The sequence below is a fragment of the Thermobia domestica genome, chromosome 15, assembly GCF_964235325.1.
Source record: "Thermobia domestica chromosome 15, izTheDome1.hap1.1, whole genome shotgun sequence".
NCBI classification, from domain to species: Eukaryota; Metazoa; Arthropoda; class Insecta; order Zygentoma; family Lepismatidae; genus Thermobia; species Thermobia domestica.
The window spans coordinates 199,810,296-199,834,760 of NC_137468.1; the positions used below are offsets into that span (position 1 = coordinate 199,810,296).

At 37.5% G+C, this 24,465-nt stretch overlaps 1 protein-coding gene across 7 annotated transcripts in view; it reads right to left on the minus strand.

The window, feature by feature from the left end:
* The window catches only part of Pgant9 (polypeptide N-acetylgalactosaminyltransferase 9), a 925,839-nt gene that overhangs the window by 607,358 nt on the left and 294,016 nt on the right, over positions 1–24,465 (minus strand). For 2 of the 7 annotated variants that reach the window (XM_081741022.1, XM_081741025.1), the window contains exon 1: positions 6,587–6,850. The exons of the other annotated variants lie outside the window; for them this stretch is intronic. The gene's annotated coding sequence lies outside the window, so the exon portion shown is untranslated. Of the gene's footprint in view, positions 1–6,586; positions 6,851–24,465 lie in introns of those variants that run through there. 7 annotated transcript variants of the gene reach the window in all.

Sequence of the window (24,465 nt, forward strand, 5' to 3'; positions counted from 1 at the left end):
ACATACAGTACTTTTTAGACCAGATGACACAACCCGCATTACCTTAACTTTCTGGTTGCAGCATATTTTAGGATAAGCTTTTCTCATTAGGTGTTACAGGAATTATATGATTTGATTTGATTTTTGAAAAATAAATAAATAATTACCTTATATACGTATACATTTCCTTGGAAATAACTTATTCAGGGTGTCTACTATTATTCCAAAATGAAATTTCGTGACTTTTTCTTTACCAAACCATAAAATTTCGTAACATTCAAAAACTAATAACAGAACCTATATTCTTCCAAGCTCTACTTTTAAAGGCTGTTCCTTGGAGCGATAAAAACTTAATGTCTTCTCACAGGTGAATTATCTAGTTAGAAGCATACGTGGTTTCTCAAGAGCGAATCTGGATGCGAATTAGGCCGAATTTTCACGCATGCGATAGAAACGTGCTTTGCTTGCGATTTGAAAGCGTCTAAAGCTGATGATAGATATTTTAGGCGGTGAATTTTGATGTTTTATAGAACAAAATTTTCCAGTCTCTACTTTTATTTGTACGAATAAAAAAATCATGACCCACAACCTAAATTTCTTGACTTTCATGACCGTTTTCCGATTTCGTGACTTTTTCGTGACATTCGTGACTTTAGTGACCGATAGGCACTCTGTTATTCGATCAGTTCTCAATATAATCGTGAACAACCCAGAGGCCTCAACCCAGCGAAATTAAAATACCGCTAATTTTACAGGAATTATGTGATATCTTCAAATAGATAAAAAGATAATTGAAATGTGGAACAAGAGCGCCGTAGACAATATTATTTTGCGTGAGGTATCGTTATCACAAGCACCTAGTGGCTTTCCGTTTTCAGCCGTTAGAAACGCGAAAATAAATGCCGATTTTCTAAATGGCTCGAAATCGAAAGCAGATAAGTGAGTCGTGATAACGGTATCTCATGTAAAATAATATTGTCTAGGGCGCTCTTGTTCCGCATTTCAATTATCTTTTATCTATTTGAAGATATCACATAATTACTGTAAAATTAGCGGTATTTTAATTTCGCTAGGATGAGGCCTCTTAAAAAACATACATACATACAGATGAAACCGAGAACCACTTTCTTTTTATTTAAGTCTGTTAAAAATGCTTAAACTTGTTGATATGAAGTCAACAGAATGCATACTCATCTGCAACCAGCAAAATTTCTGACGCAGCAGGCACGCGATTATTTCTAAATAATTAATTTGAATAGTTTATCATTTAAATGATAAGCTAAAGCAAACGTTATATGAAAATATTGTATTATTATCCGGTTTGCGTATATGAACAAAATTTCAGGGCTCTGATTGGTATGGAAGTAGGTGAAAGAACTACCCTCATGCCAGTGGCAAAACAGGAACCCGCTTGTATAAATTCCTAATTGAGCTCTTTATATAGGCCTACTAATTACAGGGCATAGAATCCCATGCAACTATTTTTAAACATATTGTAATGTTCTATAGGTAGAATCTAAATAATGTATACAGAATTTTAACCCGTCATCTTTTTATTATAAAAAGAATGTACATTTTTACAAAATTCTTTCAAATCTTTTCTCTAAGTCTTTAAACGTTTCCAGTGTAGAATAAGTGTGAAGTTCCTCGGCACACGATGTGGCCTTGGAATAAAGGATATTTGTCTTAGCCCATAGCGGCCTCAGATAGGATCGGTTATACTTCATAGCTCATAGCAGCCCCAGGAGTAAGTATTAAAGGAAGTCTCCGTAGCCCATGGCGGCCTTGGGAGAAGGTTTCAGCAGCTGAGCGATCAGTACTGGTACTGATAACTTCTGTATCTGTATATCGCTGGATTTTCTTGAGCGAAATTTCGGGCCGTAGCCCATACCTTGCATTTCTTGTTTTGATAGCGTTTTGTTAGTTAACGTATATTGATAACTTCTTCTCAGAAACAAACTCACTTGGCGGTTTATACTGTTCCGTAGTTCCGGGCTAGTGCCCTTGCCTTCCATGTGTATTTTTGTTTTGTCTTGGGTTTAGTGCTAACGTATTTGATGTTTAAGGACCGGAGTGTGTCACTTGTCCCTTTTCCTCAGCTGGTGATGGTTCCTTATAAGAGCGCGGTTTCTTCGAGCTTCTATTGCGGATTAGACATTCTGTAGGGTCTACAGCTGTCTTCTTGGTTGTAACCTTCCAATCGTTGTTAGGTGACGCTGATTGGAATTTTGAAGTTTCTTCCAGAATATGGCTGGATAACTTCTTGGTTCCGCCGTCCTCTTTTATAGTCATTCTTTTGGAGGGAGGGCCTATAGACGGGTTGTTGGCTTTTTCCGTAGTTCTTAGAACTCTCTTCGTTTATTCCTGAGGTGTAGTCTCTTTCTATCATCTTCAACTGTTTGTTTATAAGTGTAAAAACACGATTTGTATCGAAAACATGGGGCTTGCATTACGTATGGGTATATCCATCCATCCATGTGATCACAAAGACTTCAAAGTTGGATTTTTATATTTATTTTTACAGATTTGGTGTGTTTTTTCTTGATCCCATGGTTGGGTGGATATGTTTAAAACCAGCTCCATTGGATTCAAAGGCCTCAAATTAGTACAGATAGCGTAATTACAAATCTATCCAAGCGTGGGCTTTTTTTTTTTTTCATTGGTATATGCGGAGTTAAGTTGTAACATCTAACATCAACAAACGGAAAATGGCATAATAAAAGCATTTATAATAGACGAGAAAATCTATGTATATGGTGTTGCTCATGCATCGTGCAAAATACTATACTACAACTCTTTATGTCAGTCGTGTCGTGGATTTGAATTTTCTGACAAAAAAAGAAAAAAAAAACTAAACTTCACAAAATCAGATTTGGAACGGTAGAAAAATCTCGACCGGAAAGATTGAAAGAAAAAAATAACAATGAATGATAAAATATGAGAGATGAATAGGGAATAAAGGTAAAAATAAGATTTTAAAAAGAATAAAAAGGAACAATGAAGAGATTCCCCGGGCAATGGAGGCTCAAGTCTTCTGCCTCAAGAATTCAATTATTCGAGCGACGGTCACACTTCGACACTTCCTCCGAAATACGATTTCCACGGCAGAACACGCAAATTACATAAATTACAGTGGCGGGAGGGAAGGGGGTCGCTCGAGAGCCGCCAGAACCATCTGTTAGCATCGGCACTGTACTACACGATCCATTCTTTCTACTATCTTTCTTCCGGAAAGAAAGAAGGAAATTTTGGTTGAAAAAGAGGAAAAGGTGGAGACGAGAAAGAAGAATTAAAAAGGTGAATAAAGAAGGAGACGCGAGAAATGGCCTTAGGAGATAATACGGACGTAAACTTCCCTGGGTTTCGCCCCCATCTCGTTCCGAGATCTTTCCGTGTGTCATGTAAAAACGCTTAAAATGCTAACTTAAAGGGGAGCTTGCATCTTTATTTCCTCTTCCATGGCTGTTCGTCCCAGCCACTTACTTACAGAGTCAAATAAGATGGTGGAAAAAAATGTTTTATTGCACAGCACACAGCGCCCCCTTTTTCTTCCTAGTCTTAAGCTGTGTACGAATAACATTGAACCAATTTCAAATATTAGTCTTTCTTACATTATTTTCATTAAAAAGAGAATTTAGTTGCGAGGAAGCACTTACTTTTGAAAAAAAAAAAAAGAATTTAAAAAAACAGAGGATTTAAAAGAAAAATAGGTTGTACGTTTAAAATGTACCATTTTGTTCCGCACAGCAAGCATGCGCTCTCTCACTCATACAATGAATTGGGATTTAAAAAACAAATAGAGAAACTGAATATATTTTCTGTTTAAATAAATTTAAATGTCTCAGTACCTGGGGAACATTAAGAGCCCATGGAACTTAATATGCGCTCACTAGACGTCCACGCATAATTAGTGTTACGAAGAGATGAGAAATGAGGTTTTCTACTTTCGTCTCGTAATTCTGTCGAATTCTCGTCTCTTCTCGAAAAGTTATTTCTAGTCTTGTTAAGTAAATTTATGCTCTGGTTTTCTTCTTAATTTCAAACAGAAGTTATCAGTTCTTCCGCGTCACGAGACGTCCACCAAGGGTGTGACAGAACAGTATTTAAAACCATATTTATTATTGGAGTGGATTGTATAATAATAACTTGCGTATTTGGAGTACCTTTAAAAGGTTTATAAATGTGATCATTGTCTCATCCACCAACTGTATTCCCCTTGTTATAGTCACACACACACACCCAAAAATATTGTATAGTCATGTTCAAAAAAACTCCCAGAAGCTATATATTTAACCCTATAAAAGCGTTTCAACATATTAGTTATTACAGTATTATTAATCTCTTTCATGGTAAGGGGCCATGGTGGCTCAGTGCTAGAGCGTTCACTTCTGTTGTATGGGGTCCTTGGTTTGATCCCAGCTCGCGTCAAGTTAGCTTTGTGGTGGACAAACACCGTGTGCGTGGGTATTCTAGCGATTCTCCCATTTCCTCCCACTTCCTCCATTAAACGATTTCATTCATTTCTCATCATCACCGTCTCCTTTAGTCTAGCCGACATAATCGTGGGACGCAAAACTTAAAGATTTCATTCTTTCTCGGTGATATAACAAAATTTACCAACTATGGTTCCGAATAGAGATAGAAAGTATTAAGAACTCAGCAATATTATATATAGTTCGTATTTAGTCGAATTGTTAACGCGCGTGACTTCGATATGCAGTTTTCCTCACTTCTAGTTGGAGTACTAAATTATCTGGTCTTGATTCAGCATCATAAGGCAATGAGAAAGCTATCTGAATTAAGAGGTATCAAATTCCGCTCCATGCAGAAATAATGGCGCCAAAAAGGCGATGGACTGACCACACATCACCCAGTTAGACAAGAGCTATCTGACCGGTTATAGATCTTTATGGACTACAGCGAAAGGGAGTTTGGTACTAGTACTTCCCTCTATCTGCCGGCAAACTTCATCAGTTTCTCAATACCATATAACTAAAGAAAAGTAATAAGAATAATAAGCTTGCCAGTCATATCGCTCACATCACTGCCAATGATGGAGGTCAGGCCCTAGTTAGCGCCTGCGCTGAGTAGGCTGGGGTCTATGGCCGCATATTTGACTCACTCACTCTTTCTTTCTTTCTCTCGCCTTAGATATTACACAATAAATTGATTTATAGTAGTAGAAATTTCCTGTGTGAGCCTTTATGCATTAGATACATATTATAGTACGGTCTCCTTTTGTTGAGTGATCCTGCTGTATAAACGTACGTTCAACAATGAAATGTTCTGTACCACCGACTAAATACTGAATCCATTATCGACTGAATGGCAGTTCGATTTGGTCATTTAACAACACAAGAACTACATTTTCTTTGAACCAAAGTTAGGGCCCTGACATATTCCCTTGCCCCGCCAGAGGTTGTTGAGATTTGGCTACTTATTGCCTTCAAACGCTATATTTCTGATCTTTCCAGCCCAGTATATATAAGCACTTGCTTTGATATACATATATAATTGGCAGAACACGAAACTTCAAGTCTGAATCCAACAGCCAGATCAGAGAGTTTGGTAACCATTTTTCTCAGATTTAATTTACCCAAATGCCTATCTCCAACTAAAATATTTAGTCATTAACGGTAACCTAACGATAGAAAATTTCAATCTGGTGACCAATTTCATACATAGTCTTCCATGTTTTGGCCCTAAATTAATTAGGTGCCAGATTCGTATTTCCAGTCGCCAGGATTTTTTGACCCATATTGTATGCAGGGTGTTTCAAAACAACACCGACAACGTTTGGGAGGTGATTCCTGACACCAAGATAAGATAAAAAGTATATACCAACCTGGGTGCACAAATGCTTCCTTTCGGAGTTATAGGCTGCCGAAAACATGGAAAAGTGAACTTTAAAGGTCTATAAGTCTATGGGACCTACCGTAGTCGGGTCAAAACTTCACTTAGGAACTAATATGTGCCCTATCCAAAAATCCATGTTTCAGAATCCTAAGGTACTCAAACAACAATTTTTATAGAGGGTGTTTGACTACCGTCATATAATTTGAAGTAATCACCAACTACCTGTATAAAAATTGTTGCGGAACTGCCACATGGTTCTGAAACATGGATATTTGCATAGGGCACACACTAATTCCTAAATAAAGTCTTGACCAGACTACGGTAGGTCCGATAGCTTTCGAGTTATGGACCTTTAAAGTTCATGTTTTCGGCAGTCTATAAGTCCGAAAGGAAGCATTTGTGCACCCAGGTTGGTCTATACTTTTTGTCTTATCTTGGTGTAAGGAATCACCTCCCAAGCGTTGTCGGTGTTGTTTTGAAACACCCTGTGTATATACACTGTTCTCTACGTAAGCAATCATCTTTTTTTCCCGTAAAAATCGTAAAATCTTTTTTCTCTGAAATATTTGTCAACCCTAGGCTCCATCCTATTCTATTATTAAGGCATTAATAGCCCTACTGAAGCTCAGAACAAAATGCAAGATGTTTAGAAAAAGAATATGCAGTCTTCGTCTATACATACTTCAACTGCAAAATTGTTCCCAACACTTGAAAAGACGAAACAATGAAACAGAGGAAGATATTAACTTACCTAGCAACACAAACAAGCTTAGTATACTGTATTAAGTCTTTCCTACAAAGCATCCACGCGAACCGAGCACAAAATGTGTATGCACACGAATCAAATACTGAATACACACACTCTCTTCCTTAGCCGAACTTTGAAAGAAATGAACACCTGAACCACTTTCTAACAAAACGCAAAGCGTTCGTCACTATTAATAGACTTCTCCACCCATGCACACAGCAAAAGAACTTTGAACAAAGCAAAAATAAAATAAATCTTCGGAAGGAAAGCGTTGTACTTTTCCAGAACAGAATTTTCTCTGAAGACTCTGTACTTCCACTGCCACAACAATTCTCTTATCTCACAAATTCTACTTTAGATAACATTCTTTAACAAATGGAAGATTCATTACGTATTTAACTAGCGCCAAGTGACAGCTTTATCTCTTGATAAGAGGAATAATCAACAATTCTGGAACAGTCCAATTTCTTTAGTTTGATTGGTTCCAGTTCTACGTCCCCTTTTCAGTACCTGGATTATATGAAACGTGACATTTATAATTTTATGTAGAATCCAAATATGTACTCCACCGAAAACAAATGTCATGAATCGTTCACACAGAAAAATATATATACAGGATGTTTCAAAACAACACCGACAACATTTGGGAGGTGATTCCTGACACCAAGATAAGACGAAAAGTATAGATCAACCTGAGTGCACAAATATTTCCTTTCGAAGTTACAGACTGTCGGAAACATGAAAAAAATATGAACTTAAAGGTCCATAGCCGCACCATAGTCAGGTCAAGACATCACTTAGGAACTTATATGTGCACTATCCAAAAATATGTGCATGTTTCAGAATCCTAAGGTAGGTTTCGGGCATATAATTTGAAATACTTACCAACTACCTCTACAGAAATTGTTGCGGAAGTACCGCAGGATTCTGAAACTTAGATAAGGCATATACTAGTTCCTAACTGAAGTTTTGACTTGATTACGGTAGACCCCACAGTTTGAGCTATAGACCTTAAACTTCATTTTTCCACGTTTCCGACAGCTGCTTCATTTTTCCACGAGCTGTAATTCCGAAAGGAAGCATTTTTGCACCTAGATTGGTCTATACTTTTTGTCTTATCTTGGTGTCAGGAATTACCTCCCAAACGTTGTTGTTGTTGTTTTGAAACACACTGTATATTGTTTGGTTATGTATAATGCAATATATAAACATTTTTAGATTTTGCTTTTTGAGTAGCAAATTGCTAAACAAATTTAATTTTAATTTGCATAGCAATTCGTAAGTTTCGTATTCCATTTTCGCCAGCATAGGAAAATACTATTACAGTATTCATGTGGATATAAAATAAAAATAAATTACCTTTGAATATCACAAATAAATGTGATACTGAAAAGCAAATCAAAGAAAAGGCAGCCTAATATCAGTTCTATTTTATTCTTTTTGAATGTTAAATTTGCTCTTCTATAGCTTATCTAATTCACGAAGAAATTAAATGTCGACTAAAAGCAGGGAGTTCGTGTTACTATTCGGTTCAAAATCTCTTGTCGTCGCGAATTCTGTCGAGGAATTTGAAGCTTAAAATATATAAAACGATAATCATGTCTGTTGTTCTGTATGGCTGCGAAACATGGTCACTTACTCTGAGGGAAGAACATAGACTGAAAGTATTTGAGAACAAGATCCTCAGACGAATATTCGGACCCAAGAGGAACGGGAATGGGGAATGGCGGAAACTTCATAACGAGGAACTACATAATTTATGCGGTTTACCCAACATTGTTAGGGTCGTCAAGTCTAGGAGGCTTAGGTGGGCGGGTCATGTAGCTAGAATGGAAGAAAGTAGAAACGCTTTCAAAGTCTTGACTGGAACACCAATCGGAAAACGACCATTAGGAAGACCTAGGCGCAGATGGGAGGACAATATTAAGATGGATCTCGCAGAGATTGGAATACAAAGTAGAAACTGGATGCAGTTAACTAAGGATAGAAGTCAGTGGAGAGCTTTTGTGAACGCGGCACTGAACCTCCGGGTTCCATAGGCCATAGAGTTAGTTAGTTAGTTAGTTATAGATTATCTAAACTGCTACTTTGTTTTGAACGTCTATGGGATTTTTCATTAAGTACTGAATTCGTAATGTTAAGACGTGAAAAGCTGGAATTATGCTGTTCACTTAATTTCTATGACAAAAACATAAGAAATTAATTTCACACAAATGTCCGTTTCCTAAGTGATACTGTGCTCGGGTTCAGTTAGTTTCTCCATTTTTCTAAAACCGAACATTTTTCTTCCTTTATTTTCAATGAAAAACACGAGAGATTACTGCAAAGAATATTTCTTATGCAATAATATGAAATAGTTAGATGTGGCATTTATAAACTTCTTACAAAGACTCAATAACTATATAAGGAAAACAAAAATAATACTGCTCAAGTCTCCTGTTCTTGCTATTGCTCTAGTCTGTGAAAGTTGGGATCATGCATGTCTAGGGCGGCGGTAATTTTGTCACCAAACTATTAGTATGTAGGTAATTTCGTCATGAAAATTTTTACACAGTAATTTCGTCACCAAAATATTAGCATATAGGAAATTTTGTCATGGTTATTTTTTTTAACCTTTGTTGAACTAAGTAGAGACTAATTAAACGACCAAAACAGCTTACCTTATCTTAATCAAACTTGGAAAACAATTGAGTTCATGTTGGACTCGGCAAAATCGAAGTTTCGGTTACCAGACGTAAGAACAAACACCAGTAGAAGGACATAATGCCAGTTTCAGCAAATGTTAAAAGCACATTCAAAATGGGCCTATAATGGGTTTGTATATCATTATTTACAAATATTAGGTTTTGCCAGTATCAGAATTTCAAAAAAAAAAAAAAAAAATCATCCTTCTTGTATTGTTCTGTGAGTTCAAGCTCTTGGATCTACCTCCATGTTGACTACGTCAAGTGAAAAGAGGCCATTGAAAGAATATTATATTTCAACTCTGAGTAAACATTGGTAAATAGTTATTCGAAATCTGTTAACAAATTTATATAAAGGAAAAAGAAAACAAATATTTCTGAAAATTTCCTTTAAATAGCGTGGGCAGGTGTTCGACTACTTTAAGTAATGGTGATGAGTGTTGATTCGTTAGTCTGTGAAATAGGTATTAGAATGTGCATTTCCGTAACAATTAATATGACTATGATGTCACGAATGTACAAGCAAACAACAGCCGTATTCTTTGTCCTCAAAAGCAATCAAATTTTACTATGTTATTGATTAGAGATAGATCTAAAACACTAAATTCAATTTTAGAGTTGTTAGCCTGTTGTCTGTCCCCTAAAATGGTCATCAATCACTCCTAACAAAATATCCTCGTAATATCATTGATGGATATTAGGGTTTTTAGATCCCATTACAGTACCTTGTTATGGTTTTGGAGTTACATGGGCGGTTATGAAATGGAATTGTTTTACAAATTCAAGCATGATTATACATACGCTTATATTGAATTTATTGAGAATGGGCGTTGACTACAGGAAGAGATCCAAAGTTCTTTCTGTTTTATGACAACGGTCTAGAAGCAGAATCTTAAGATTAATTATATTTGGAAGAAGAAAATGCCTTATGGAGCTCTCAAGAAGTGAAATATGGATGATGGACGGCAACTTTTCAATGGCTCCGAAAAATTTCCTTCAAGTTTACGTTATTCGAATTCCGATAGGTGAGACTTCCATTACTACGGTGTACGCTCTAACGCAAAGCAAGACACAAAGTTCGTATGAAGAACTGTTTCGTGCGGTGGTGCATCAGTGCAGTGAATATGGTGAATATCCTGACCCTGCTACTGTGGTTATGGATTTCGAGATAGCGGCAATTCAGGCTGTAAAAGCCACTTTTGGAAATTCAACTCGTGTACAGGGTTGTTTTTTCCACCTGACTGTCAACGTGGAGGAAGGTCCAAGAATTTGGATTCACACAACGATACAAGAACGATGAAAATTTTTGTCTGTTTTGCGGGAAATTGAACAGATTGGCATTTCTCCCTATAGCGGATGTGCATCGAGGAATACAAATACTTAGGGAGGAGGCTTCGGAGGAAAAGCTGGAACTTCTAGAGTATTTTGATAGTACTTACGTGTCCGGTACATATCGTCGTGTTAAAGCTCGATCTGGAAATATTCGTTTACGCAATGTGTCCCCTCTATATCCTCCAGACACCTGGAATGTTCACCAAGCCACCCTGAACAACAATTCTCGGACAAATCATATTTGTGAATCGTGGAACCAGAAGTTTCATCAACTGGTAGGAAGTCCCACCCAACTATTTGGAGGTTTATTCGTGGAATTCAACAAGATGAAGCAACAGTTTCAACTATGCTTCATTAAGATGCTGTTGGCCAACCACCAAAAAAGAAAACTAAAAGCGTATTGCAGACATTGCAGAAACGGGGTGTCATCCCACTTGCGACAGTCCTATTAGCCACAGGAACTGTTAACTGTCCTATGAGCGACCGATTCAATGTATTAACTGCCGTATGAGTCATCGATTCGTTCATATTAAGATAATGGAAGAAGATAAGGTTCTCTCTTCTTTAACTTGTATCATGCTAGTGTGATTTAGAACCTAACAAAATATACTAAGAAGAATTTCGCTCCAACTGAATTCAATACGGGAGAATGCTCTCATTACGTTAACAATCTTTTACACGTTCTTCCTAATATTATATTTTCAATTAATTTCTATAAATACACTGCATCAAGAGGAAAACTAACTAAATAATAGAGTATGCCATGCCTCAGTCAATATAATTAAAAATTTTATGTTAAAATGATACGAAGCATAAGTTTAGCTTGAATATGTTTATGGCATAAGAAATAAATCAGAAAGAGGTAGGGGCGCCCGAAGAAAATTTTCAAGGGGGCTATCTCCATGGTTGCTATATCACGTCTGGTATTTTTGGTATTTAATATATGTGATTTTCTATATTACGTATACATTTTCGTGAGCCACGGGGGCGCCCCTACTCCGGGAGCCCATGGAAAGAGGGTATTCACCACTGGATATTCAATAATTATATAGAAATATATTTTTCATGGATATATCCCTGTTGTCTCGTTAAATTATTTGATATGTGTTATGTCAAATCTAAATCAAAATTAAAATAAGTTTTATTTGCACTCGCATTGGAGGGAAAATGTATGTCACGAACAGTATCACTGGCACGTAATCTTTCATACCAAGGTTGTTTGGACACTAATAACGCCAGAGGCAAACATATTTTACGAGAGGGAATAATATAATTTTCCATCATCTGAATGTAAATGAATCGGTCGCTCATAGGACAGATAACAGTTCCTGTCGCTAATAAGACTGTCGCTTCTAGGACTAATTCCAGAAACGGCTCTAGTCTTTGTGTTTAGCGTACAACGCGGGAGCTAAATGTTTGACAGATTTTTTGCTTGGTGTTTCATTTAATGTGATGCACAGTAGAAAATGAACAAGTAAAACGCTTATGGTATTATAACGAGTTATTGTCTTTGCTTTCTTCTGTTCGGAAATTTCGGTATTGGTAAAACATAAAATTTGTAAATAGTAATATACAAACTCATTAGGTGCCCATTTTGACTGTGCTTTTAACATTTACTGAAGCTGTCATTATGTTCTTCTACTAGTGTTTGTTCTTGCGTCGAGTATCCGAAACTTCGATTTTGCAGAATACAATACCAACTGAATTGTTTTCCAAGTTTAATTAAGATCAGGTAAGCTTTTAGGTAATTTAGTTTGTCTCAGTTTGTCTCTACTTAGTTCAAGAAAGATGAAAAGATAACCGTGAAAAAATTTCCTATACGCTAATTAATATTTCTGTGATAGAATTACCGGGAACTTTCTCTCTTATATCGAACATAATATTTAAAATATGTACCTCTTTATTTAATAATCTAAGCAATTTCAAAAACTTTTTTGAGTTTATTCATTGTATCATGTTCTATAAGAGACTGGTCAGTTTCGGTGACAAAATTACCGGTGGTGAAATTACTACGTCAAAATTTTCGGTGACGAAATTACCTACATGCTAATATTTTGGTGACGAAATTACTGTGTCAAAATTTCCGGTGACAAAATTACCTAAGTTCGCATCTCTAAAGCCAATAGAGGCACTTTATTCACATATTACCTTGATCAAAAAGTACTCGGAATTCACCGAAAAAATTAAAAATACAAGTTTACTTCTGAAAATTGATGTTCTCCCCTTCGAAGTACTCCCCATCGACTCCAACGCACTTACGCCAGCGCTTGGTCCAGTTCTCAAAACATCTGTAGTATTCCATTTTCGGTATGTCTATCAGAGCAGTCTTCGATTTTCGTATTATCTCTTCTCGGTTGCTAAAACGTGTTTCCAGTAATGCTTTTTTGAGTCGACGAAACAGGAAAAAGTTTCACGTAGCTAAATCCGGTGAATTCGGTGGATGCGGAATTGTACTCATTACGTTTTTGCTCAGAAACTCGCGGATAATGATAGCATTGACGCTGCGTCCGCATGGTGCAAAATCCACAAATTATTTGTCCAGAGATCTTTTCTTTTTAGGCAAATTGCTTCATGAAAACGCTTTATAACGCTCAAATAATACTCCTCGTTGACTATCTGACTTTCTGGCAGAAATTCATGATGTACAATAACGTTGAATTCCATGAAAACCATCAGCATTACATCACCTGCTTTTTCGACTGAGACCGACGTGATTTTTCGGACTTAGCTCATTGGATGCTCGCTACTGACAAAGTTTTTTTTTTTAAAGCATCATTGCCGAATAGGGATGGTATCGAGACGAGACGAGACTTTGTACAGTCTCGGTCTCGTCTCGGTTGATAAATAACGGTCTCGGTCTCGGTCTCGTCTCGAGTAAAAGATCACAGTCTCGGTCTCGATCTCGTCTCGGTCAACAGATGCTTGTCTCGATCTCGGTCTCGGTCTGGAGTACCAAATCTCGGTCTCGTCTCGAAAGTCTCGAAAGTCTCGAAATAAATAATGTGAAATTAAAATAGTGAAAGTATTATTCTCGTACAGTCTGTCGTTTCCGGTTATTTTTTCCTTTCATTTTGACAGAATTATGGTATGGTGTACCTCTTCGTAGATAATTTGCTAGTGCTAATGCTTTCCACGCGCGTATTCCAGGTTCAATGATCAGTGGGTGTATCACCCTAAAACCATAATAGAACCCATATTTCACTTTCAGCAATAGACTTTGTCTCATATAGCCTCAGAACTGCGTATACGATTAAACTCTATTAAATTAACTCCAGTATTATGCAGTAGTTTATTTCCTTCCTTTGAATCAGAATTGTTCAATACCTCCTAACGGATAACGCAACACATAGCAGCACGAATGTATTTAATCGTACCGAAATTGAAACTTTACAATTTCTCATTTTTCAATGCATTCTGCTTTGACTGTAATTTTAAAAACAGAATATAACGTTCATTATCTTAACGAATAGGGTAAATTATTACTACAATATACGTATTTTGTTTGAAATTGATGAAATGCTTTATTACCGTTTCACATCTCCGTGTTTAATTGACACTTTATAACACGAACGTCCTGAGCCTTGTGGTGGGAGCTATTTGGTCTAGGAATTAATTCGTGCGGGTGGACAAGAGATGGCGCAACGAACGGAGCGTCCCACAGTTCCGTGTATCCACACATGTGTTGCAAACCCCTATCATCGCGTATCGTTCGTAGTATAGGGCAGTGGATTAAAGCGTCAACAACACCAGTTTGTAGTTAAGTGAACATGGCGCAATTTGTGCCTGATAAAGTGTTTTTGCGGGGTGTCCTGCTGCATTACTTTAACATGCAGAAAAGTGCGACTGAAAGTCATCGTATTTTGGTGGAAGTGTATGGTGACCATGCTCTAGCTGAGCGAACGTGTCAGAAGTGGTTTGCACGGTTTAGAAGTGGTGATTTCGGCTTGGCAGACCAAGAGCGAGCTGGACAGCCAAAAAAATTTCAAGACGAAGAATTGACAGCATTGCTCGAGCAGGATTCGTGTCAAACGCAGGAACAACTTGCAGCAGCATTAGGCGTTGATCAAACAACAGTCTCCAAACGCTTGAAAGCCATGGGAATGATTCAAAAGATGCCACATTGGGTTCCACATGAATTAAAAGACAGAGACGTTGAAAGACGAAAAACCATTTGCGAATTGCTGCTTCAACGACAGAGCAGAAAGGGGTTTCTGCATCGAATTATTACGGGTGATGAGAAGTGGATCCATTACGAGAACCCTAAACGAAAAAAGGCCTGGGTGAAACCAGGTGAACCAGGTCCATCACAACCAAAACGAGATATTCACTGTGCAAAGGTTATGCTGTGCATATGGTGGGATATGAAAGATGTGGTGTACTATGAGCTGCTGCAACCGGGTGAAACTATGAATGGAGAACGTTATCGACGACAATTAATGCGTTTGAAGCAAGCTCTGGCCAGAACACGACCAGAATGGGAGAACAGACATGATAAACTTATTGTTCAACATGATAACGCTCGCCCACATGTCGCAAAACCGGTCAAAACCTATTTAGAAAATGTCGGATGGGAAGTTTTACCCCACCCGCCGTATTCACCAGACGTTGCTCCTTCGGACTACTACTTGTTCGATTGCATGAACAACGATTTGATTGGACAGCGGTTTACTTCTTCAGAAGATATCGAAACATGGGTCTCTGACTGGATCGCTTCCAAGGATGAGGACTTCTTTCGCCACGGAATCCGTACATTGCCTGACAGATGGGCGAAAGTGGTGGCTAGCGATGGACAATATTTTTCTTAAGGTATTTACGTATTTTGTGTTTGTACTACAGCTTCAATGTGTGCGTACCAACCGCACGAATTAATTCCTAGACCAAATACTACACTCATCTTTGCTATGTGAGGTCTCGAGTTGGATCACAAAACAAGTTAGATTCAAAGTCCGATGTTTCGCATAGTTCGCGTCTCATTTTAAGTGCATTCTGTTTCTTATACAAGTTCATAAGATTGTAATGCATTACGTAAGCACATATCCAGTGCCGTAATATAGATTAATCTTATTCTTGAGCTCTCAACGGTGCATGAAATCTTTATTCGAGGAAACTAATCTTGCGTTTATTACATTGAAATTTTATATTGATTGAAAATTAGTTGCGAAACATGAACCTACATATTATATAAGTATATAGGTAATTCGAGTTATCTGTATCTATTTTTTCTCACTCACCAAAACAAGTGATTCTTAACTTTCTTCTTAACTTTTCTTTTGTATTACTCTTCGTAGTTTTGCAGTAACATGATGGATTGAATAGTCAAAAATACTTTTTTCGCTCTATGATTTTCATTAAATTTTGGATCCATTTTTACCCTACCTTACCTAGTAAAAGTTATATATTTAGTCTTAGTTGAGGAACCGGTTTTTCGCTTCTGTAAAATTACGAAATTAGACTTGGTTCAGTTTACCTCCGAGGTCCAGATATAATAAAATCATCACCATCATCATAATCAACCATTATCAATCCATTGCTGGATGAAGGTCTTTCCAATTCTTCTCCACAACTATCTAACTTGGGCAATTCTTTTCCAGGTTACTCCTCAGTGGCTCTTGATTTCGTCACACCTTCTTGTATGCGGAGGTTTCCTAGGCTGTTTTTGTCTCGTGGTATCCAGTCTAGAATTGTTTTCGTCCGTCGATCATAATTTCTTCTTGCAATACGTCCAGCACACTTTCCAGCTCATATTAAATCATTTCATTAGCACCATCAGTATTCACTTCTATATATTTGGGCTACAAATAGTTCGAATTCGCTACTTTCGGAGTACAGACACGCTACTTTTTAATCATCGGATCTGACAACACTGACTGAATGATTTAAATCAACCCAATGCGATGACCCCCATTTGGTCTAGCGGCTAGAACTCTTGATTTCGGTTCGCGTGGTCCCGAGTTCGATTTCCGGTAGGGATAAAGTTGAACGACCGAAGTGGTTCGGATTCCACTATAATCATTAGCTGCACGTCTCCTTTAGCCGCCCTAGCATACTGTGGGACGTTAAACTAAAACAAAACAAAACAAAAGTGAACACTGTGTATTACTAACTGTAAGTTCTTGAATAATTGTATATAGCTATATGGTATGGATCGAGTTTGAAGTGGTCGGTGGTCAAACTAAAGCAAGTGAAATGTAATTAGGGTGTAATTAGAACTTTTAATTAAGCACGGTCTTAATCTAAAGTGTACACCAGGCCTAAGGCTTAGGGGGAACAACTAGTGTTACTGAAAATGTATCAGTTACATTTAATTTCAGTTACAATTTGCATTTACATGTATTGCAGGAACGAAGATTTAAACATTAACATTATAAGTAGCCCAAAGACTATGAAAAACATCGTCTCTTGAAAGCATTCTTGCACCATAAAACAAATTACGAGTAATTTTAAAATAATTTGCAGTTTATCTACGTTATTTGCACATATTTAGAATAATATTTAGCTATCTAAGTTGGTAATACTGCTTAAATGTAACTGCGACTTGTAATTAAAACCACCAAAAACTGTTAGTGCGTCATTTTAAGCAGTACAACAATCACTACCAATGTGTTTGGTATCTCTGATGGCGTTATAAGCATTTAAGTCTTTTGGAAGCATCTGCATAATGAGACGTGATATGTCAGCGCGATTTCGAAGTAAAGTCTTTAGAAACATTTAAATTTTCCATTTCTTATAAATCTGTTCCTAATTCATTCGAAATATATTATACCATGATCCAAGTATTTGACGCTAAGGTACAGTTGATGCGTATTACACCGTCCATGCCATTTGAGTTATTAGAGATTTCCAAGCTACATATATAATGTATGGGCTATTGTGGTTTTGTTAAATAAGTAAATTAGAAATATGTAATACTTTACGTAGCGCAATTTCAGAAAATAAAACTTTATTTTGCTTTAGCAACATTGCTTGTTTATCTAGTGATATTGCAGAGTATCAAGAAGAATTTCCCAACTTGGTACAAAATTTCAGCATATATATATATATAGGAAAGTGCCCTAAACCGGACCCCTCCCCCTAAAGTGGACCCCCGGTCTCCTGCCTATACGTTCTCCTGAACTCTAGCAGGACAAAGTCTAAATAGTAGCTTAGACTTCTACCACTCTCTAACAGAGCACACACGTCGCCCGCTTCACTTGTTGCTTATCAGTCCGTCATTATCTGTTTTGACAGTGGAAAAAGTTTTTACGTTGTGCTACACTTTTTATAATTTCTCCTGGATATTAGTAGATAATTCCTTCGACCTATATACATTCTTAAATGATAAGGTTTTGGGCTAATGTTTATCACTAAATCGCTTCGTTTAGTTGTTTGGTTAAAAATCTATTGAATTAATAAACTGTAGGCTATAGTCGCGCAAACCGGACCCCCTTCAGTTGCCTAGACTGGACCCCTGATTTTTCACGTTTAAAGTCTGGCTGAAGTTGTACACACTCTTAGAACTATTCTCTTTGAATTACGTTGGAGATTCAAAGAAGATAATGGGGAAGATTGAACAAAGGAAGTGGAGTCCGTCTAAAATGACTAAAGCCATTGACGCAGTTAGGATGGAAGCTAAAAGAGCTAAAGAAGCAAAGGAAGCTGAACAGCAAGAAAGGAATCGTGCTGAAGGACGCAAAAGCAATCGCGGCCGGGAAAATCGTTCAGCAGTAGTGTCTAGAAAAGGGAAACAATTTCTGAGAAAGCGCCTTAATTTTGAGGAAAATGCGAAAGAGTCAAGCACAGAGGATGAAAACAGCGTGTCCTCAGGAATATCTGAATTGCAGTTTTCCCCGGAAGTTTCCCCATCCAAAAATGATGACGGCTGGTATATGTTTTGCGACAGGAAATTTTCCGACGATTCTAGAGGAGAATTTTGGGTTATGCGCGTTCTGTTTTCTGTGGGCCCATGTGGATTGTGCTGAGGCTAAAAACGACGTGTACATCTGTGATTTTTGTAGCTAAAAGATTTAATTCATTTTCATATTTACTGTGTCTTCATATACACAGATACATGTATGCTGCATATTTTTATTAAAACTAAATGATGTGTTTGTTTTATTGCACTTATACTTTAAAACTAGATTATGTTTGCTGAGATTTAATACATTTTTTTAACTTTGTTTAGTATTATTTCGATAACTTTTGCAAGGGGTCCGGTTTTAGCAACTATTTTTCAAACCACCAAAGTGTAAGCTTTTCGAAAACATTTTTTAAAATAACAATTGCTAATGATTTTTTCTGAAAGTAGAATGTAAATGGTGCATAACATTGTAAAGTAAATATTTCACGCTTTTAAAATAGTTTCTTTAAGTAATTTATATTAAAAAAAATTAAAAACAAAATAGGGGTCCGGTTTTGGGTACTTTCCTCTATATATCGCAGATCTTAGGGGAGGGCTATAGGGACTATAGCCCCCCTTAACACTCAGGTATGCACTGGATAAAATGGGCTTCAATCCTACTTTCTTTACACTGGATAAAGCGGCAAACCATGGTTTAGCCCCCCCCCTTGATCATATGCTGTGTCCGTGGCTATATATATATATATATATATATATATATATATATATATATATATATATATATATATATATATATATATATATATAAACAGGATGGTCCATTTTAATATTTCCACGGAGATATCTCGAAAACGGTTGAACATAATGAACCGAACAAAAACACAAATAGGAAATGCCATTGGGCACACCGAATGGTGTTGTCGCGGCGCTTCCTGGGGCCGCATTTCATGGGGTACCAGGGCTAAACTTTAAAATTTTAAATGGAAACATGGGGTGAGTAATACCTCGTTCCATAGATCTTTAAAAAGTAAAAAGTGTTGTGGCAAAAGATTTTTCACATCGGTCACCGTTTTCAAAATGGCCGCCAAGACATGGTGCCTGTATCAGATAAAACGTCCAGTACCACTAGACCCCTAATATGAAAATAGTTGGAGATAAATGAACAGAATAAAACTCGTATAGGAAAGCACGGAGGGTATTTATCATTCCACGGCTCGAATATAATGCAACGGAAATAAAGATTATTAAAGTATAATTGACATGATGCAAAAGAGGAAATGATAGAAAATGATCTTTCCGATCTCTGTCCGTAAGTAGGTGAAGCGGGAATGAATGGTAAAATCTCAAATGAGAACCTCACTTTTTATTTGCAATAGATATGGTTTGTCTCAAACACTTGTGTGTACAAATGACTGGTACTATAATGAATAAAGTGAAATAAGGTGAATAAAAATAAGCTGAAATTCAAGTTTAACAACATTTTACCCGCCTTTCGCCCCTGAAAAATCAACGCATTGCGTGCAAGATTTTTGGGACATATCTGCATCGTTTCGTTACTAAGGATCACAACTGAAATTACCGTTGAAAGTTATTCGGAATGTAACTGTGGACATCTCAGTGAAAAACATATTCTATCATATGCAAGAAGACAGAAGGAAAGAAGCGAACCAACATCATGCAGACGACTGTTGAACAAACCAACGTTTGTAAACATTGTTCTAAAATTGCATTGTCCGACAAATTTGTTTCGCATTTCAGTTGATTCATTTTTGCATTAAACCATTGCCTGCAATCAAAATGGAAGATACCATTTAACAAGAATTTTACATACTTTATCCAATTACAGAGGCATTTATCTCTTATAAAAACACATTTCAAATAATTTTGTTTCGTAGATACAATTTGCAAAAACTAAGGCTCTCATTTGCAATTTCACCGATCCTTCGCGCTTCACTTACTTACGGAGTGAGGTTGGAGCGATAATTTTCTAGGAGTTAGATTTCTTTCTTTCCATTATGGCACTTTCACTCTAATCATCTTTTCGACTGTTGCAACATTCCCGAGTTATAGAATGATAAATACCCTCTGTGGTTTCCTATTCGAATATTTGTTCTGGTGTTTCCATATTAGTGATACTGGACGTTTTACCTGATGCAGGAACCATGTCTTGGTGCTCATTTTGAAAATGGTGACCCATATGAACAATCTTTTGCAACAGCACTCTTTAGTTTTTAAAGATATGTCGAACGAGGTATCATTCACCCCATGTTTCCATTTACGATTTTGAAGTTGCGCCCTGGGCCCCCATGAAGGGTGGCTCTGGGAGTCTCCGCGACAATATCAATCGATGTGTCACATGACATTTTCTATTTGAGTTTTTGTTCGGTTCATTTATGTTCAACCGTTTTCATATTAGTGGTACTGCACGTTTTACTGTATCTGATAGAGGCAACATGTCTTGGCGGCCATTTTGAATACAGTGCCCGATATGAAAGATCTTTTGCCACAACGCTTTTTAGTTTTTTAAGATCTATCGAACGAGGTACCACTCACCCCTTGCTTCCATTGAAAATTAAAGTTGGGCCCCGGGAACCCATGCAGGGCGGACCTCGGGGGCACCGCTACCATATATGAGAGAGAGAGAGAGAGAGAGAGAGAGAGAGAGAGAATTCTATTTGCACCAGCAGTGGATTTTGTTTCGGGAGAGGCTTGAGGAACGAGTAAGAAACATTTGCGTTGTACGTGCAATGCAAAAAATTATCACAAATTTATTCTGGGAGAGGTTTGAGCCCGATAACCACCCCCTAAACACGCCACTGTACATCAGTCAACCGTTCTCATATTATCTAACACAGCAACGAAACAAATTTTGAGTGAAGGCAATTTTAGTATTTATCAATATCAATATTCGAGACGAGACCGAGACTTTCGAGACTGACCTAAGTCTCGTCTCGGTCTCGTCTCGATTTATAGAGGTCTGTCTCGGTCTCGGTCTCGTCTCGGTATTTAAAAGTCCGTCTCGGTCTCGTCTCGGTATAAAGAAGTCCGTCTCGGTCTCGGTACCATCCCTATTGCCGAAACACTTTTCCAACATTTCCAAGGTTTTTGCACCACTGAATCCGTTGTTGAACTCGTTGTTGCAAAATTTACTCCAGTCCAAAAATCGAAACATGCACCCAAACAGATGTATTAAACACTGCGTATCTTTCCCAAATGACATAGTAGGATGTTTAAATTGGAAGGGAATATTGCTGATAAGCGTGACAACCTTCGTAAAATAGAAAAGATCAATCAGGTGAATGAGAGCACCACACGGTGATGATTCCGGGAACTTTTTGATCAAGGTAATATTACGTCAAACTGTTCAAGGCATCAATGTTATTTTTTAACTCTAATGCTATGGCTTATGGAACCCGGAGGTTCAATGCTGATTTCACCAAAAACTCTTCACTGACTTCTATCCTTAGCCAACTCGATCCAGTTTCTACTTTGTATTCGTATTTCTAGAAGATCCATCTTAATATTGTCCGCCCATCTGTGCCTAGGTCTTCCTAATGATCGTTTTCCGATTGGATTTGCAGTTACAACTTTGAAAGCGTCCCTACTTTCTTCCATCCTGGCTACATGACCTGCCCACCTGAGCCTCCTAGACTGATGACCCTAACAATGTTCGCTATACGGTATAAATGATGAAGTTTCCGCTATTCCCCACTCTCGCTCCTCTTGGGTCCGAATATTCCTCCCAGGATATTGTCTTCACATACTTTTAATGTACGTTCTTCTCTCATAGTAAGCGACAATGTTTCGCAATCATACAGAATAACAGGCATTATTATCGTTATTTTATATATTTTAAGCTTCAAATTCCTCGATAGAATTCGCGACGATGAAGGATTTTTAACTGAACATGAATTCTCGGCTTTCAGTGGACAATTGTTCGTGGATATCATATTGGTCTGAAAATGTTGATCCTAGATATTTGAAAGTATCCACTTTGTGGGAAATATTATTTGATATATCGACGCAGTCACAATTTGTAGTATTACGATTTCAGCAAATTTCCATGTATTTCATACTATGACATGCTATATGGCTAGTCTTTCGTAATATGGTGTGATATCTGTGGTGGATTGGTTTGTGTCGTTGAGAACATGAAAGGATTCATTCGTATTTAAAATTCTCGTCGGGGAATGTCAGTTTTGCAACATTTGCCACTGAATTGGAACTATATGCGACGTCGAAAAAGAATAGTTCTGTCATAAGGGAAACGGAGTAATATACTGCTACTTTTTACAAAAAATAGTTCATTTCGATAATAAGTTATGATCATAAATACATCACATTTTGTTACCCAATTTTTCATGTGCTTTGCATTTCTTTGATTTTGTGTAGAGAAAACTGTGATGAGAAAACCCTTTAAAAGAAAAGGAAAACAAACAAACAAACAAACAAACAAAGAAAAACGCTGGGCAGTGTAGTCAAAGTTACCGGTGCCTGTCAATTAGGTAACCTGAGTTCGCTCTACGATGAGGGTGGAAAACTTGGTTTCACCCAGGTTCTTTAAAATGGGGCAACGTAGGTGCCGAAGTGCAGAATACCAAAGTGCAAAAAGCATAGGACCTTTGATCTTCATGGTATATCCCTAAAGGGTATCTTTACCCTTTAGTTATTACTACTGAAAAGTGATTTAAGAAAGAAAGAAAAAAAAAGATTTAGCTTCAATATACTTCTCCGTGATTTTTCAATTATACCTTTAATATAGTTTTTTTTTAAGATTTTTTTTTAATTTTTTTTTCTTAATTTTACAAACAGGTAGGAGAACTTGCAACTTAGCTAAAAGCATAACCTTACCAATAATATTTCAGCAACATAATTAGAAAGATTCATCCAAAGCTTAAGTTCAAGAGTTTAGACCAAACAACGGGAAACAAAGTTAATAAGGTAGACAGCCTTTGGTACTCATTAAAACAAGCCAAGATGTTTCATTTGTTGATTTTATGGGGAGGGGGGGTAAGAGAGGAGCAAAAACAATCTTCCTCCAGAGAAAAAGAGCCAGAAGAGAAGGGCGCGAATGAAAGAGATGTTACAGAGCCTCCAGCCTGGAGGACTGAGAAGTGGCCACGGACGAAAACTAGAGCTTCCCTAACTTGAGGAACTTCTCACGCCTCCGAACCGCACGAACAGAAGTTTCTCACAACGCCTGAAGAGTCCACGACCACCGCGCTGAAACTCCAACCACAAAACACAGACACAGGCACTGCCGAAGATTTAACCATCCTCTCGCGTCGTGTTCTGTTGCCACAGCCACAGGGTAGCAGTTCGCCAAAAAGAATTCTCGATTTCAATGCGGTTCGCAGCAGTTTTTCAACTTAACGAAGATTCCAAGCTAAAGCTATATATAGTAATTATACGTTTATTAACACCTGTGCTTATTCCAGAAGGAAACGTTTATGTTTACTAAAACCAAATTAATAACGATCAAAAATATCCCCCCATTGCAAACAACTTATTATCTATACATATGAAATTAAATCACTGACAGGATGGCCCACGACGACTGTATCACTGTATGGGACTATCTTCACTGGGGTGGTTGTTCTAACAGTGTAAGGCTGATTTGCAATGTCCACCACCCTGAGAACAGTGAGATAAACTCTTTTAGTCACTCCTTAGAGACTAACTTGGCTGGTACCTGGTCTCGAATCCATGACCCCTAAAACCAACCTGTGAAGTGCTATATTTATTTATTTGAACAATACCTATAAGGAAACATCAGCACTTCCTCCCCGATGAAGAAACATGCAACATTTTAAATAAATAAAATGTTTAAGGATGGTTCGTATCCTGTGTTCAACTGTAGTTTACGCCTCATATAGCCTCGATGCTAAAAGGGATGACAAACTAATCCAATTAACCCACTGAACTACATGCATTGTCACCGCGAATTGAACCATGGAAGCGCGTATACAAACAAAGCCGCGAGGAAGCTCTAATGTACCATCGCCCACATGCATATACAGGGTGGCCCA